This window comes from Balaenoptera borealis (genome assembly GCF_965194805.1).
Source record: "Balaenoptera borealis genome assembly, chromosome: 19".
NCBI classification, from domain to species: domain Eukaryota; kingdom Metazoa; phylum Chordata; class Mammalia; order Artiodactyla; family Balaenopteridae; genus Balaenoptera; species Balaenoptera borealis.
In genome coordinates this window covers 64499397-64513951 of record NC_138878.1, presented here as the reverse complement: position 1 = coordinate 64513951, position 14555 = coordinate 64499397, and the positions used below count along the sequence as shown (strand labels likewise).

At 43.1% G+C, this 14555-nt stretch overlaps 1 protein-coding gene, 2 long non-coding RNA genes and 1 pseudogene across 4 annotated transcripts in view; 1 reads left to right on the top strand and 3 right to left on the bottom strand.

Moving 5' to 3' along the window:
- Positions 1 to 14555, bottom strand: part of LOC309616851 (zinc finger protein 836-like) — a gene marked incomplete at its 3' end in the record, with an annotated part of 476825 nt that overhangs the window by 226292 nt on the left and 235978 nt on the right. The gene's annotated exons all lie outside the window — the stretch shown is intronic.
- On the bottom strand, positions 1698 to 1962 carry LOC309616977. Its single transcript, XR_014237697.1, has 2 exons — positions 1868 to 1962; positions 1698 to 1809 (listed from the first exon to the last, which is right to left on the bottom strand). It is a non-coding gene; the product is annotated as an uncharacterized lncRNA (long non-coding RNA).
- LOC309616965 lies at positions 2888 to 14107 on the top strand. The gene is made up of 4 exons (XR_014237685.1): positions 2888 to 2974; positions 3466 to 4240; positions 6607 to 6697; positions 14092 to 14107. It is a non-coding gene; the product is annotated as an uncharacterized lncRNA (long non-coding RNA).
- On the bottom strand, positions 8707 to 14084 carry LOC309616950 (acidic leucine-rich nuclear phosphoprotein 32 family member B-like; annotated as a pseudogene). Its single transcript has 2 exons — positions 9976 to 14084; positions 8707 to 9615 (listed from the first exon to the last, which is right to left on the bottom strand). The product of its transcript is annotated as an acidic leucine-rich nuclear phosphoprotein 32 family member B-like (transcript).

The window sequence follows — 14555 nt, the reverse complement described above, 5'->3', positions numbered from 1 at the left end:
CCATCTTTATGAGTCACTGATCGACATTCTTTAGCCCAATGCCGTCCTCTTTGGCATCGGGGACAAATTGTGGGAGGAGGAGATTTACCTTGAGGCACAGAATTTACGATAGGCATATTAGGAGTATCAACAGTACAATTTTTTGCAAAATGATTTGGTTCCCACATTTAAAATAGTTTTTACTTTTAGCATTTGGCCCAAATCCTGCCTTAGTTAGGGCTGCAGCTATAGCTGCTCCCTGTAAGTAAGATGATCCAATATCAGAACAAACTCGAATATAATCCTCTAAATTTCCTTTCTTTTTCCATGGACGTATAGCTGCTTGACAAATATCATTAGCATTTTCGAAAGCCAATTGTTTGACGATAATTGCTCCAGAAGGACCATCAGAAATAATTCTATTAACAGCCTGTAATAATCTATCCACAAAATCAGCATACGGTTCATCTGCCCCTTGCCTTATTTTAGCAAGGTCTTCAGTCCTAGTGGAGGCAGGTAAATGTTTCCATGAATATAGAGCTATATGATTGATCTGAGCATAAGCCACAAAAGGGAAAGCTAATTGATCCTGTAAAAACTGATGTTGTCCTTCCCCAATCAACATCTCATAATTTACTAGCACATTATGTGCAGTATTTCTTTCAGCTTGTTCAGCAGCCTTTTCATAATATTCTGATTTCCAAAGTAAATAGTCGCCACCAGTGAGACAAGCACGAGCAATAGATTTCCAGTCTGCTGGAGGCAATGCTTCTGTTGCAATAGTATCCAACATAGTAATAGTGAAAGGGGCTATAGGCCCATATTGTGCACAGGCTGCTTTTAAATCTTTCAAAACCTTAAAGGAGAGAGGCTGATATTCCCGAATATTTTGTTGTGGATTTTGAGGATTGGGTCGTTCCACCACCGGGCAGCAGAATAAAGGATCCTCCCCTCTATTAAGAGCTCCCCGTACTGCTTGTTGTAAAGGACTAAGCTTAGGAGGGGTAGGGACAGAGACATGTAATTGCTGTAACCGTGGAAGAATATTTTCATCAGGATATTTTTCAGCCTCATATTTGGCTTCTTCATCCACTAGATCAAAAGAAAAGTCATCATCATCAAGTGAATTAACACTCTTTATCCTCGGTGGCAACGGAGGAGCAGTAGCTACTACAGCAATATGTTCTACAGATTTAGCTGTTAATTTTGGAACTGAATCATAAATTGGATTAAAACAATCTCTTATTAAATTCCACAAGCTAAAAGTGGAAACTGAAACAGAAGATGGTCCATGTGCTTCATGATATTTAGGTAACTCATCTCCTACACGAGTCCAAATTGCTAAGTCCACTGATCCTCCTTCAGGGAACCAAGGACAAGCATCATATACTAATTGCAAAAATTCCAGAAGTTGTGAGGTAGTTACCTTAATTCCACGGGCTTTTAACATTGAAAGCAAAACCTGAGCAAATAAATCACGCTCCTTAGAGCCCTTTTGTCCCATATCATTTTACTTCTGACTCTTTCTCGAGTTACCGTCCTAAAAACGAAATTATTTCTTGTGGCCACACTATCTCACTCGAGAGTTCTACTTACCTGAAATCTTCCGAAATGCCTCACGCACTCAGGTCCCTGTGCGGGCGCCACTTGCCGCAGACCGGCTGCAGAAAGCTAGAAGTTCCTGGCGGTGAGGGGTAAGGAACTGAAAAGCACCAGTATGGGATCAGAAGGGCCAAGACAACTGATGGTTGCAAGGCAAGTTTATTCAAAGAGCATGAATGTATATATAGGTTTAGTACGGAACGAATAGCAGACAATAAATCAGTAAACCTTGTTTTCCACATAATTCTGTCGCCACTGCCTATGCGTCAGCAATAAATCAGTAAACCTTGTTTTCCACATAATTCTGTTGCCACTGCCTATGCGTCAGCATGCTCTATGGGCCATTCTCTGGAGATACAGACTTCCCCCTTAGGGCAGCACGTCCTTCTTCTGGGGAACAACCAGGGGCTCTTAGATGCAGAGCAGGCACCTGGAACGAAACTGGCCGCAAGCCATTTTCCTTTTTTACGCTCGATACCGCAGCGTCAGGAGTGCATACCAAGAAAGAGACAAGCAGTTCTCCGGAAAGCAGAAAGCTGAATAAGCTTACAGCTTGGGGGCCACCACAGCAGCAGAGAAAGTTTTATTCATGAGGCAGCCAAGCTAAGTGATGGGAGAACAAATATCAAACCCACCTCCCTCATGGCAAGACCTGGGACATAGGAAAAGTGATTGGAGATAAGAAAAACATGAGGTAATCCTTGTTCTGCACCAGCACAACTAAGTTAAAGGCTTCTTCAGGGAACTCATGTTCAGAAAATGGCTCTTAGCATGTTCAGAAGGTGGAGTTTTTGGCCCTCTGATGTCAAAATGTCACAGAGCAGACACTCACAGATGCGCAGGTGGAGGGTCAGTGGTTCTAACTAGTCGTAACCAGCTCGGCATCAAACTGGACACAGCTGACTCCAAGTTTCTAAAAAACGACTTGGACAAACATCTTTAGCTAAATGACACTTGCAGGATGTGCAAGCTTTCCTAAAAATAATTAAAGTGGACTTGATCCTCAAAAGCAGGTTACAGTTTATTATTTATTTAGCAAGTTAAATAGATCTAACTGGTGACTACCTTTGGTTTCAACAGTAAATCAAAATAAGCAGGAGGCAAAGCGGCTACACAGAGTTCAAAAGACACACGTTTCTAAATCCCTAAAGAGACGCTTTACAGGCAAGGCTGGGGGTGGGGGAGGGGATGCAGAGGCCCCGCCTCCTGCCCCCGCCCTCTGCCCCCCCCCCCCCCCGCAGGCCTGGGCGCTCTCGTCGCCCCGCCTCGTCGCGTAAGGACCTTTCGCAGTCCCCGCCCCCAGGCTGCTCCTTCTGCGCCTGTGCAGTGTTCTACGGACACGGAAGCGGAGAGACCACCCTGGGTCACCACGGAGAGCTGAAGTCACTTTTCGGTGCGTGAGTTTCTTCTTTCTACTGTATCTGCGCTTCGGGGTTCCCCCCCATACATCCTCAGAGTGTGGGACTTACTGCGGAATTTTAAATACTCGCCCCCGCCCTTACATCCTAAAGAAATTCACAGTGGGGGGTCGTTTCCCTTTGGGGTTGAAATCGCTCTGAGGCCCGTCCCGGTCCTTGGGTTTTCGGCCTTCGGTCCACGTAGACACCGCCTTTCGCGCCGTTTTGCTGTTTGAAACCTTTTACTGTCTCCGCCTTCGGCCTGTAAAGCCCTCTTCCGCGAGGTGGATGCGCGTCCCCCCAGCCTCGCCCTCTGGAGGGCAGCGCCGGCCGCCCCGCTCCCGGAGAGGCCGCGTCCTCTCCCCGGTCCTGGGATTCTGCAGAGCCCGCCCCTCTCCTGAGACCCCCTCCCTCCCCGCCCCCTCTGTCCTCGCGTCTCCTCAGGCCGGTCTTTCTGCGTGAACGCCCAGTGTTCTTCGGTCCCCAGTTCAACTTGTTTGGAGAATGGCCAACAGAGCAACTTGGTGCTGGGAGAGGAAGAGGACAACTGGAGGCGAGAGTAAACGAAGAGAGAGCAGGAAGGAGGCGTAGCCGTGTGGGCTGCCAGAGAGTGGAAGTCAAAGGGAAGGTGACTGGGACAGAAGGGGTGTAAGCCGAGGACAGAGAGGGAGCAGCGATGGAGGAAGAAAGAGGAAGAAATATATGGAGGTTTCGGGCAATCAGAAAGGTTGAGGAGAAAGAACGAGAGGAGGAACAAGTTGCGGAGTGCGGCAGGACGGGAGTGAGGGAAGAAACAGGCGGGGAGAAAGGGTAGTAGAGCAGAGGGGCATAAAAAGAGACAGAGAAAGAAATACAGAGATATATAAACGGAATGACACGGAAACACATAGCAGTGCAGGTAGAGGGGGGAAACTGGATCCAGATGGGTGGTGAGTTGTTTGGATATGGATGATTAAGGTGTAATATATTGATTTGCGGCTTTGGAATCTAATACAAATAAAACTTGTTTGTTTAAATTATACAGATAAGGATGAGAAGTGCAGAACTCCTGTGCACAGGGCTTGTGCATTTTGTAATTATTTGTAACAGAAGATAACTTCCGTTTGCAAGCCCTGTTCAGCCAGCGGGCAGTGACGTCACTCCGTTGTGGGTCACCCCCTTCCCTTTTCCTAACACGGGGTAGAGGACTATGGACAGGAGTCGTGCAGCGAGAAATGACTGACTCTGTCACTACATGGTGCCTTTTTAAAGGAACATTAAATGTGGGTGTTTCTTTTTTTGTACTGGATTTACTTTTTTCTTGCTGTTTTCTTTACATTTAATTCTTTTTGTAGCTTGGAATAAATCTTAGTGTATTCAATTTCTACTTTCCTATAAATAATTATTAACTTCTGAAATAACCTTTGCTGGTCTTCTATAATCAAGTCACGTCATTTTTTTCTAATTATGATGTATTCTCAATTTTTTTTATCTTTGACACCAGAATTATTAGATTAAAAAAATTCACAAATTATTTCACTTTAAAATTTTTTTGAGGTTTATTCGATATCTGTGTGCTTCTTCCTCTTTATCTTAGATTATTTTGATGAGTACTTGGTAAATATGTCAATGATCTTTTATATTAACCGTCAAAACCTAGTTTAACCAGTTAGTCTAATAGTCTGTTTTCTTCCTTTTTGTGTGATCTGGTAAAAGAGTGAGCTATGAGGTGACAAGATGTTTCCTTCAGGTCCCTTTTGACCGTTCTCTGCAAATGACCTGAAACCTTCTTCCAACAAAACCCATCCATTCATGATGAAGAGGGCACGCACACACACGCATGTGAACACAAAATACCGAGAATGGGGAACCCTTGTGCACTGTTGGTGGCAATGTAAATGGTACAGCTTTGTGGAAAACAGTAAGGAATTTCCTAAAAAACTGAAAATAGAACAGGCACAGGATCTAGCAACCCCACTTCTGATAGTATATCTAAAAAAACAAAAACAAAAGAAAACAAAAACAGGAAATGAAAGCAGTATATTGAAGAACATACCCAAACTCACATGAGCGTTACTGCATATGTGTATATTTCACAACAGCCAAGGTACAGAAACAACCTAAATGTCTGCTGATAGATGAGTGGGTAATGAAAACATTGTGAAATATTATTTAGCCATAAAAATTAAGGAGATTTGCCATTTATGACAACTTGGATCAGTGTAGAGAACATTATGCTAAGTGAAGTAAGCCAGACAGAGAGAGACAGATATTGTATGGTCTCCCTTATATGTGGATTCTACAAAAGTCAAATTCATAGTAACAGTAGAATGGTGGTTACCAGGGGATGGGGGTGGGGAAAATTGGGAGATGTTGGTCAACAGGTACAAACTTCCAGTTGTTACATGAGTAAATTCTGGAGTGAGGTATAGTGTGGTCACTATAGTTAATCATACTGTGCTACTAAATACTTGAAATTTTTGGAGACAGTAAATCTTTTTTTTTTTAATTTTTAAAAATTTTTGGCTGCATTGGGTCTTCATTGCTGCACGTGGGCTTTTCTCTAGTTGTGGCGAGTGGGGGCTACTCTTCGATGCGGTACACGGGCTTCTCATTGTGGTGGATTCTCTTGTTGTGGAGCACAGGCTCTAGTCTCGTGGGCTTCAGTAGTTGTGGCTCGCGGGCTCTAGAGCACAGGCTCAGTAGTTGTGGCACATGGGCTTAGTTGCCCTGTGGCATGTGGGATCTTCCCGGACCAGGGCTCGAACCCGTGTCCCCTGCACTGGCAGGCAGATTCTTAACCACCACGCCACCAGGGAAGTCCCGAGAGTAAATCTTAAGTGTTCTCACCGCACAGACATGAAAAATGGTAATTGTGAGTTGATAGATGTGTTAATTCCTTGATTGTGGTAAATATTTCACACTGCATATGCCTGTCAAATGATCACATTGTACACCATATATATATATATATATATATATATATATATATATGTATATGTATATATATAGATATAGAATACATATAGAATATATACCATTTTCATTAGTCAGTTATACCTCAGTAAAGCTGGAAAAGACAAAGAAAGTGAGAGGTGTGCTGGGCTTGACTCCTCTGAGTGGTGCTTAACCCAGACTTCACATTAGATTGCTGAGGCATTTTACACATATGTTTTGTGTCCCGTGACCAGATATTCGCCTTCAAATAGTTGAGGTTTGGCCCAGCCTCAGTAATATTGAAAATTCGCCGGGTGATTCTAATTTGTATCCATTTGAGCATCATGGCTCCAGGTCCTCCCGTTCCTGAGGGCTGAGATCTGGGCTGAGGCTGAGGGGACTCTGCTCTGCGTGGGGGTGGATCAGGGCTGGTCTGTGACCTGCAGGGGGTCGTCGGGTCCAGCTGAGGTGCCCGCTGCTGCTGTGTACGTGGGGGCCTCACCAGGAGGGGAGCCTGATCTGAAGGAAAGGGTGGGGAAGCTCCCTTGTTGGTCTCTGTGTGGGAGTTTACTGTCCTGAGCCCCTCCTGGGACAGTGGGCAGCAGGGGACTGTCTGTTCCACATGCTGAGGTCTTCCCTGTGTGCGTGGCGGTGACTCAGGAAGGGGGTGCGTCGATTCCAAGCATTCAACAGCCTGTTTTCCACTTTCAAGGTCAACCTCTAAAGACTCAACGTTGTCTGAGGAGGAAGCCCGGAAGAGGAGGGAGAGGAAAGAACAGGAGGCAGGAATGGCTCTTTCTCAGGTAAAGTCGTATTCTCAGTTGTTTCTTCTGTCTGTCCCTCCTGAAATGCCCTTCTTTGGACTCGCAGATCTCTGACTCTGAGCCTGGCACCTGTACCGTCGCACCCACCCGGGGGCGTCCCTCAGGGCCTGTCGCCTCCACTGAGAGGCTCCACTAGGCTTAGTGCTGGGCAGGGCTTCACACCCATGAGCTGGAGACACCGTGTCAGTGCTGTTGGGCAGCAGGGATCGCTTAGGGGCCCCGTCTGGATGCAGCGTCCGCTCTCTGTAAACCCTGATAAAGAAGCTGCACGTGGAAGCCACATATTAATATGTACAAATACCTGGTAAAATCTAGAACATAGACCAATAAGGGGAAATCAGTTCTGTCTTAGTACACTTGAAGCTAAATGAGGGTACTTCATTCAAGATCTTAATCATTGGGAATGGAATGGAAAGTTCAGAGACATCAGTGATAGATGGTGTTTTATTCCATCACTGATTTTAAACTATGAAATCAACCTAAGTCTCTGACACCTAGAGATTCTTTAAATCATCTTCATCACTTTCATTCCTTGGAGGTTGTCTTTTCACACTACTCATTGTGTCCTTTGACACACAGAAGGTTTTTTAAGTTTGATGCAGGTAATGTTTCAGCTTCATTCTTTTGCTGGTAGATACTCAGTTTCCCAGCAGCATTTGTTGAAGAGACTGTCCTTTCCCCATTGTGTAGTCTTAGCATCCTTGTCAAAAATTAGTTGGCATACGTGCAGGGGTTTATTTTTGAATGTTCTATTCTGTTTTATTTGTTCTTTTTTTTTTTAAATTTATGTATTTATTTGGGGGCTGCGCCGGGTCTTCGTTGTGGCACGCGGGGTCTTCGTTGTGGCACGCGGGATCTTCATTGCGACATGTTTAGTTGTGGCATGCGGGATTTTTAGTTGCGGAATGCATACTTCTTAGTTGCGGCATGTGTACTTCTTAGTTGCGGCATGCAGACTTCTTTGTTGTGGCATGCGAACTCTTAGTGTGGCGTGCATGTGGGATCTAGTTCCTGGACCAGGGATCAAACCCTGCATTGGGAGCACGGAGTCTTACCTGCTGGACCACCAGAGAAATCCCTGGTTTATTTGTTTAAATATCTGTTATGCCAATGCCATGCTACTTTGCTTTTTAATATGTTTTGAAATCTGAAACAGCATGGTATCCATCTTTCTTCTTTTTCAAGAGTGTTTTGTCTACTTGGAATCCCTTAAAATTCCATATGAATTCTAACATTAAGTCTTCCAGTTCATGAGTAGGGGATGTGTTTCTGTTTATTTTTTAGCAGAGTTTAGTAGTTTTCAGTGTACAAGTCTTTCACCTCTTTGGCTAAATTTACTACTAAGTGTTTTTTTTTGTTGATTCTATAGTAAAAATGATTGTCTGTTTCAGATTATTCATTTTGAGTGTATAGAAAAGCAGTGATTTTTTTTGTGTTGATTTTGTATCTTGCAACTTTTCTAATATTGTTTTTTATTTATAACATTTTCCTTGTGGTATCTTTATGGTTTTGTACATATAAGATCTACTCACCTGCAAAAAAAAGATAATTTTACTTCTGTATTTTTCTTGCCTAATTGCTCTGGCTGGGTATTGCAGTACGTTGCTGAATAGTAGTGTAGAGAGTGTACATCTTTGCCTTCTTTCTGACCTTAGAGGAAAAGCTTTCATCTTTTACCATTGATTTTGATGTTAGCTATGTGCTTTTTTTTTTTTTTTTTAACAAACCCAAAATGTTAAGATTTTATTTACAAAGCTTCTTTGTTGTACAGCAAGAAAGATGCTGTTACAATCTCAATGTAACTGGCAGCCACGGACGGTTGACTCACCAATCACAGCTATCCATGCTACAGCAAGAGTCTTACATGAAAACCTAACAACGCTTACAATTCTGTTGGGATGAAGTCCCCAAGCTTGGTGGTGGATTTCCAAGAGGGACTAAATGGAGGAAGGCGGACTGTCACAGGAACTATTCTTTGGCTCTTTGGGTGGGTGGGTGGGTGCCCTGTGGTTTGTATCACAGCTACCTTTTTTTTGTTTTTTTAAACAGCTACCAAATCCATGTGAGCCGTCCAACCAGTACTGAACAGTTCTCTTTTTGCAGGTTATTTGGGGTCTTAATCATCTTCTCCTTCATCATCTGTTTCTCTCTTCCTCTTCTCACCTTTCCCGCTTTCTTCCTCCTCATCCTCATCTTCATCTTCATCTTCATCAGCTTCTCCATCATGTCCACATTCTTCTTCCTCCCCACTGACTTCATCTTCATCCTCCCCTTCTACATCTTCATCTTCATCTTCTTCATCATCACACTCTTCTTCCTCACCATCCTCCTCCTCCTCCTGGTCCTCATCTTCTCCTTCATCGTCCTCTTCTTCATCCTCATTATCTTCATCTTCATCAGCTTCTCCATCATGTCCACATTCTTCCTCCCCACTGACTTCATCTTCATCCTCCCCTTCTACATCTTCATCTTCATATTCTTCATCATCACACTCTTCTTCCTCCTCCTCCTCCTCCTCCTGGTCCTCATCTTCTCCTCTTCGTCGTCCTCTTCTGCATCCACACCATCCACCTCGGCATCTGAGTCAGGGGTTTCACTGTCCTCTCGGTCATAGCCATCCAGGTAGGTCAGCTGGGGCAGGAGCTTGAAGACACTCTCTTGGTAGTCATTCAGGTTAGTAACCTCACAGTTAAACAGATCCAGGCTCTTCGGACATTCCAACTTTTTCGAAGGTTCCAGGGTGCTGATATCTTTTAGTTTATTTCCACTTAAGTTTAGATGTGTAAGATTTGGAAGTTTTTCTGCTAACATATCCAGACCTCCAAAGATTCTGTTGTCACTGGGCTCAAGCTCTTTCAATTTAGGTAGTTTGGGGAGATTTGAAACTGAAATCAAGCCTACATTTATTTTTTTTAAATAAATAAATTTATTTATTTATTTATTTTTGGCTACGTTGGGTCTTTGTTGCTGCGCGTGGGCTTTCTCTTGTCGTGGTGAGTGGGAGGCTACTCTTCATTGCAGTGCATGGGCTTCTCATTCTGGTGGCTTCTCTTGTTGCGGAGGAGGGGCTCTAGGCATGTGGGCTTCAGTAGTTGTGGCACGTGGGCTCAGTAGTTGTGGCTTGCAGGCTCTAGAGCACAGGCTCAGTAGTTGTGGCGCACGGGCTTAGTTGCCCCGTGGCATGTGGGATCTTCCTGGACCAGGGCTCGAACCCGTGTCCCCTGCATTGGCAGGCGGATTCTTAACCACTGTGCCACCAGGGAAGCCCAAAGCTACATTTATTAAACTGAAGAACTCTAAGTTCACAAATTCAGCCATTAGGCCCTCAATTTTCCCATCATTTGATTTGCAATTGTCCAGGACAAGTTCTCGAACAGCTGCCGGGGTCTGGTTCCTCAGCTCCAGGTGGATCCTCCTCTTCATGTCCATGTTTCTCTCTTCCCCCCTCTTCAAACTTAACTTTCCGCGGCGGGGGCGTAGGGGGGAGAGGCGTCCCAGCCTGCGCAGCGAGGACGGTCAGAAGGGGTCTGCTAGCCGCAGGGCCCGGCGGCGCGGTCCCGGGCGGTGGGCGGTGTGCGGGCAGGCGAGCGGAGCCCCCGGAGCCAAGTTACTCACGGGAGCGGAGAGAAAACATGGAGGGAAAGGGGGGCTGGGGCGCAGCGCTGGTCTCACTACCGCCGCCCCCGGCCGCGGCCCTGCACTGCGCTTAAATCGGCGACGCGGTGCGTGTGGCTCCGCTGGGCTCCACGGCCGCGGCGCACCAAGAACGGGGCGGGGAGAGGCGCCTTAGCTATGTGCTTTTAATATTAGCTGTTATTATACTGAGGTAATTTACTGAGTGTTTTTATCTTTAAATGTCCTTGAATTTTGTCAAATGCTTTTTCGGCATCAATTGAGATGATCATGTGTTATTTTTCATTCATTCTATTAATGTGGTGTATTGATTGATTTTTTTTTGTGTTGAATCATCCTCGCCTTGCAGGTTTTTGATTACTGCATCAATCTCTCTAGGTATGACTTTGTTCACATTTTTTATTTCTTCGTGATTAGATCTCTGTAGGGTGTTTTTCTAGGAATTTACCCATATCTTTTAGGTTATGTAATTTTTTGGCATAAAACTGTTCATAGTACTCTCTTTTAATAGTGATTAAAATTTTCTGTGATTCAGTTACAGTTTTTCCTCTTTCATCTGTGATTTTATTTAATTCAATATTTTCTTTTTTTTTTTAGCCTAGCTGAGTGTCAATTTGTTCATCCTTTCAAAAAACCAACTTTTGCTTTTTTGATTTTTATGTAGTTTTCCTATTTTATATTTCATTTATCTCTGGTCTTTATTATTTATCTCTTTTGTTCTGATTTGAGATCTTTTCTCCTTTTTTTAAAAAATTAATTAATTTATTTATTTTTGGCTTTGTTGGGTCTTCATTGCTATGTACGGGCTTTCTCTAGATGCAGCGAGCAGGGGCTACTCTTCGTTGCGGTGCGTGGGCTTCTCATTGTGGTGGCTTCTCTTGTTGCGGAGCACTGGCCCTAGAGCGCACAGGCTTCAGTAGTTATGGCTCGTGGGCTCAGTAGTTGTGGCTCGCGGGTTCTAGAACACAGGCCTGATAGTTGTGATGCACGGGCTTAGTTGCTCCGCGGCATGTGGGATCTTCCTGGACCAGGGCTCAAACCCGTAACCCCTGCATTGGCAGGCAGATTCTTAACCACTGCGCCACCAGGGAAGTCCCAGTACATTATATTTTATACTTCATTTTCGTCCAGATATTTTTAAAATTCCCTTGTCATTCCTTCTTTATCCTGTTGGTTGTTTAAGAAGGAGATGATTAATTTCCAGATTTTATGGATATTTGTTTTTCTTCTGTTATCTGTTTCTGTTTTCATTTCCGTGAGGTAGAGGAGATATTTTTTATTATTTCAATCTTCTTAAACTTGTTAAGGTTTGGTTTGTGGCCTAACAAATTGTCATGGAGAATGTTTCATGTGTGCTTGAGAAGGACGTTTTCTGCTGTTATTGGATGGAGTGATCTCTATATATCCATTTGTTCCCATTGGTTTATAGTGTTGTTCAAGTCCTCTGTTTCCTTACTGATCTTCTGTTTGGTTCCATCCATAAGTACAACTGGGGCATTGACGTCTTATACTATTACTATGCTGCTGTCTATTTCTTGCTTCATTTCTGTCAATGTTTACTTCATATATTTGGGAGCTCTAATGTTAGATATATAAATATTTATAATTGTTATATCTTCTTGGTGAATTAACCCTTTTATCATTATATAATGTTTTTTGTCTCTTGTGACATTTTTTGTCTTTATTTTGTCTGATGTTATGTAGTTACCCCAGCTTTCTCTTTATCATGGAATATCTTTTTCCCTCATGTCACTTTAATCCTATCCATGCCCTTAGATTTGTGATTTTTAACAGTTCTAGCTCTTTGACTCTCTCTCTCTGTTTCTCCCTCTCACTCTCTGTTTTTTCCTCCCTTTTACATCTTCTGCTTGCTCAGACATACTGTACAGTGGTGAACGGCAGGAGCCCTGGCCAGCCCACTTTTCTCCACGGTAATTTCAGAGGAAATGCATCCAGTGTTTTCTTCTGATCATGACGTTTGATGAAATACTTTTGCTTAATAAGGTTTTCCCCCAATTTCATTTTTGTCATGGTTTTTAATTATGCAATGATTTTTGGAAGTATCTAATACTGTGATAAATTTTTTTATCTTCATCAGTTACATTTCTGTGTAACACTAATAAGAGATGGGAGCTACAGTATTCTATGTATTTTTTCATGTTTGTACCTTTTTTTTTTTTTTTTAAATTTTTGGCTGCGTCGGGTCTTAGTTGTGGCTTGTGGGATCTTTCTTGTGGCACGCAGGCTTCTCTCACGTTGTGGCACGCGGGCTCCAGAGCACGTGGGCTCTGTAGTTGTGGCGCAAGGGCTCCAGAGCGCGTGGACTGACACATCTCCTCTCATTTCAGTTAATTATGTGTTTACACATCAGTGCCTGAGTGCATGAATGTGTAAGTCCATGGCTTTTATAAAAGACATCATTTAATTAGTAAGTTTTATATTTTTTAGCAGTTGAAATTATATCTTTTTTTTTAAAGATTTATTTATTATTTGTTTATTTTATTTATTTTTGGCGTTGGGTCTTAGTTGTGGCATGTGGGCTCTTCATTGTGGTGCATGGTCTTCTCTCTGGTTGTGGCGTGTGGGTTTTCTCTTCTCTAGTTCTGGTACGCAGTCTCCAGGGTGCGTGGGCTCTGTAGTTGTGGCGTGGGGTTTCCAGAGCACGTGGGCTCTGTAGTTTGTGGCACGCGGGCTCTATTTTAGGCGCGGGAGCACTCAGTAGTTGTGGCATGCGGGCTTAATTGCCCTGCGGCATGTGGGATCTTATTTCCCTGAGCAGGGATCAAACCTGCATCCCCTGCATTGTAAGGCAGATTCTTTACCACTGTACCACCAGGGAAGTCCCTGAAATTATATCTTGAGTGTATTCCATGGCTTTAAATTTTTCCTACACTGTCACGTTAATGTTTTATAGTAGGAAGGTTATTAATATCTTCTGTGTGTGTGTGTGTGTGTGTGTGTGTGTGTGTGTGTGTGTAGTGACCTTTTATGCAGTTCTATAGGTTAACCTTGAAATTGTCTCAAGTTTTCCCAGGGAACCCTCTGTCAGTGTACATTTATCCTCTATCCGTCACTTAACTTTGATATTTTATGTTCCATTCTAAAGTCTGACTACCTGAGTTTTCGTGCTTGCTGTGCCATTTCCTAGCTGTTTGTTCTGAGGCAAGGTTCTTAGAGTGTCTTGGACACAGTTTACTCCTCTGAAAAATAAAAATGGGACTTTCTCTAATGAGCTATTATGTTGATAACAAGTTCATACATGTAAAACATTTAGAATAATGCTTTGCATATAGGAAGCATTCAGACAGCTCTAGTCATTGCTCTTGGTATCATCATAATTTAAGATTTTGACTTTTCTTTAAAGCCACTGTGGACTTTGTCATCTCTGAAGACACCAGTCATACTGTAGCTCATCTAAATATTGAATATCACTCAGTGCGTGAAACATAATATATAACACTTCTGCCTGGACATCCTGTTGTTGAATTTTATTTGTATGCATTTCATGTATTGTCCAAAAAAATGAAAAATCCATATTCAATGGAAGATATTATAATCTCTATGAAAAAGCATAAGAAATTAAAATTTGAGACCCATAATTTGCTCTAAAAACATTAACATGGATCTGTCAGAATACATACTTCAACTGAATTGATCCTTACCCCTCTCTCCTCTTCTCATTTTGTGTGAAAATAAGGACTCTCCTCATGGCCCCTTGTTGAAATGTGTTTTCATTTCAGGAACAGTTGACCTTCAAGGATGTGGCCATAGAATTCTCTCAGGAAGAGTGGGAATGCCTGGACCCTGGTCAGAGGGCCTTGTACAGAGACGTGATGGTGGAGACCTATAGGAACCTGCTCTCCCTGGGTGAGGATAACTTCCCTCCAGAAATTGGGATCTGCCCTTATGTATCTTTGCATTTTCCCTTCTGTGCATTTTGGGAGCCCCTGCATTGCTTCACTGAGCTCAAAGCCGTGTTGACTCAGACATGAAAAGCTTCATGGTGTAGTGTCAGGAGTTTAACGTTGTCCTTTCTTCTGGTGATCTGCCCACTTCATGATACACCAGGAGTTGTTCCAGAGCTTAAGTATTGATAAAGCCCAATTGGAAACTTAAAATATCTGATTCCCTATCTCATACTGCTGTGCTTTTGAGTCACTATTTTTTAAAAAATAAATTTATTTATTTATTTTAATTTTTCTTT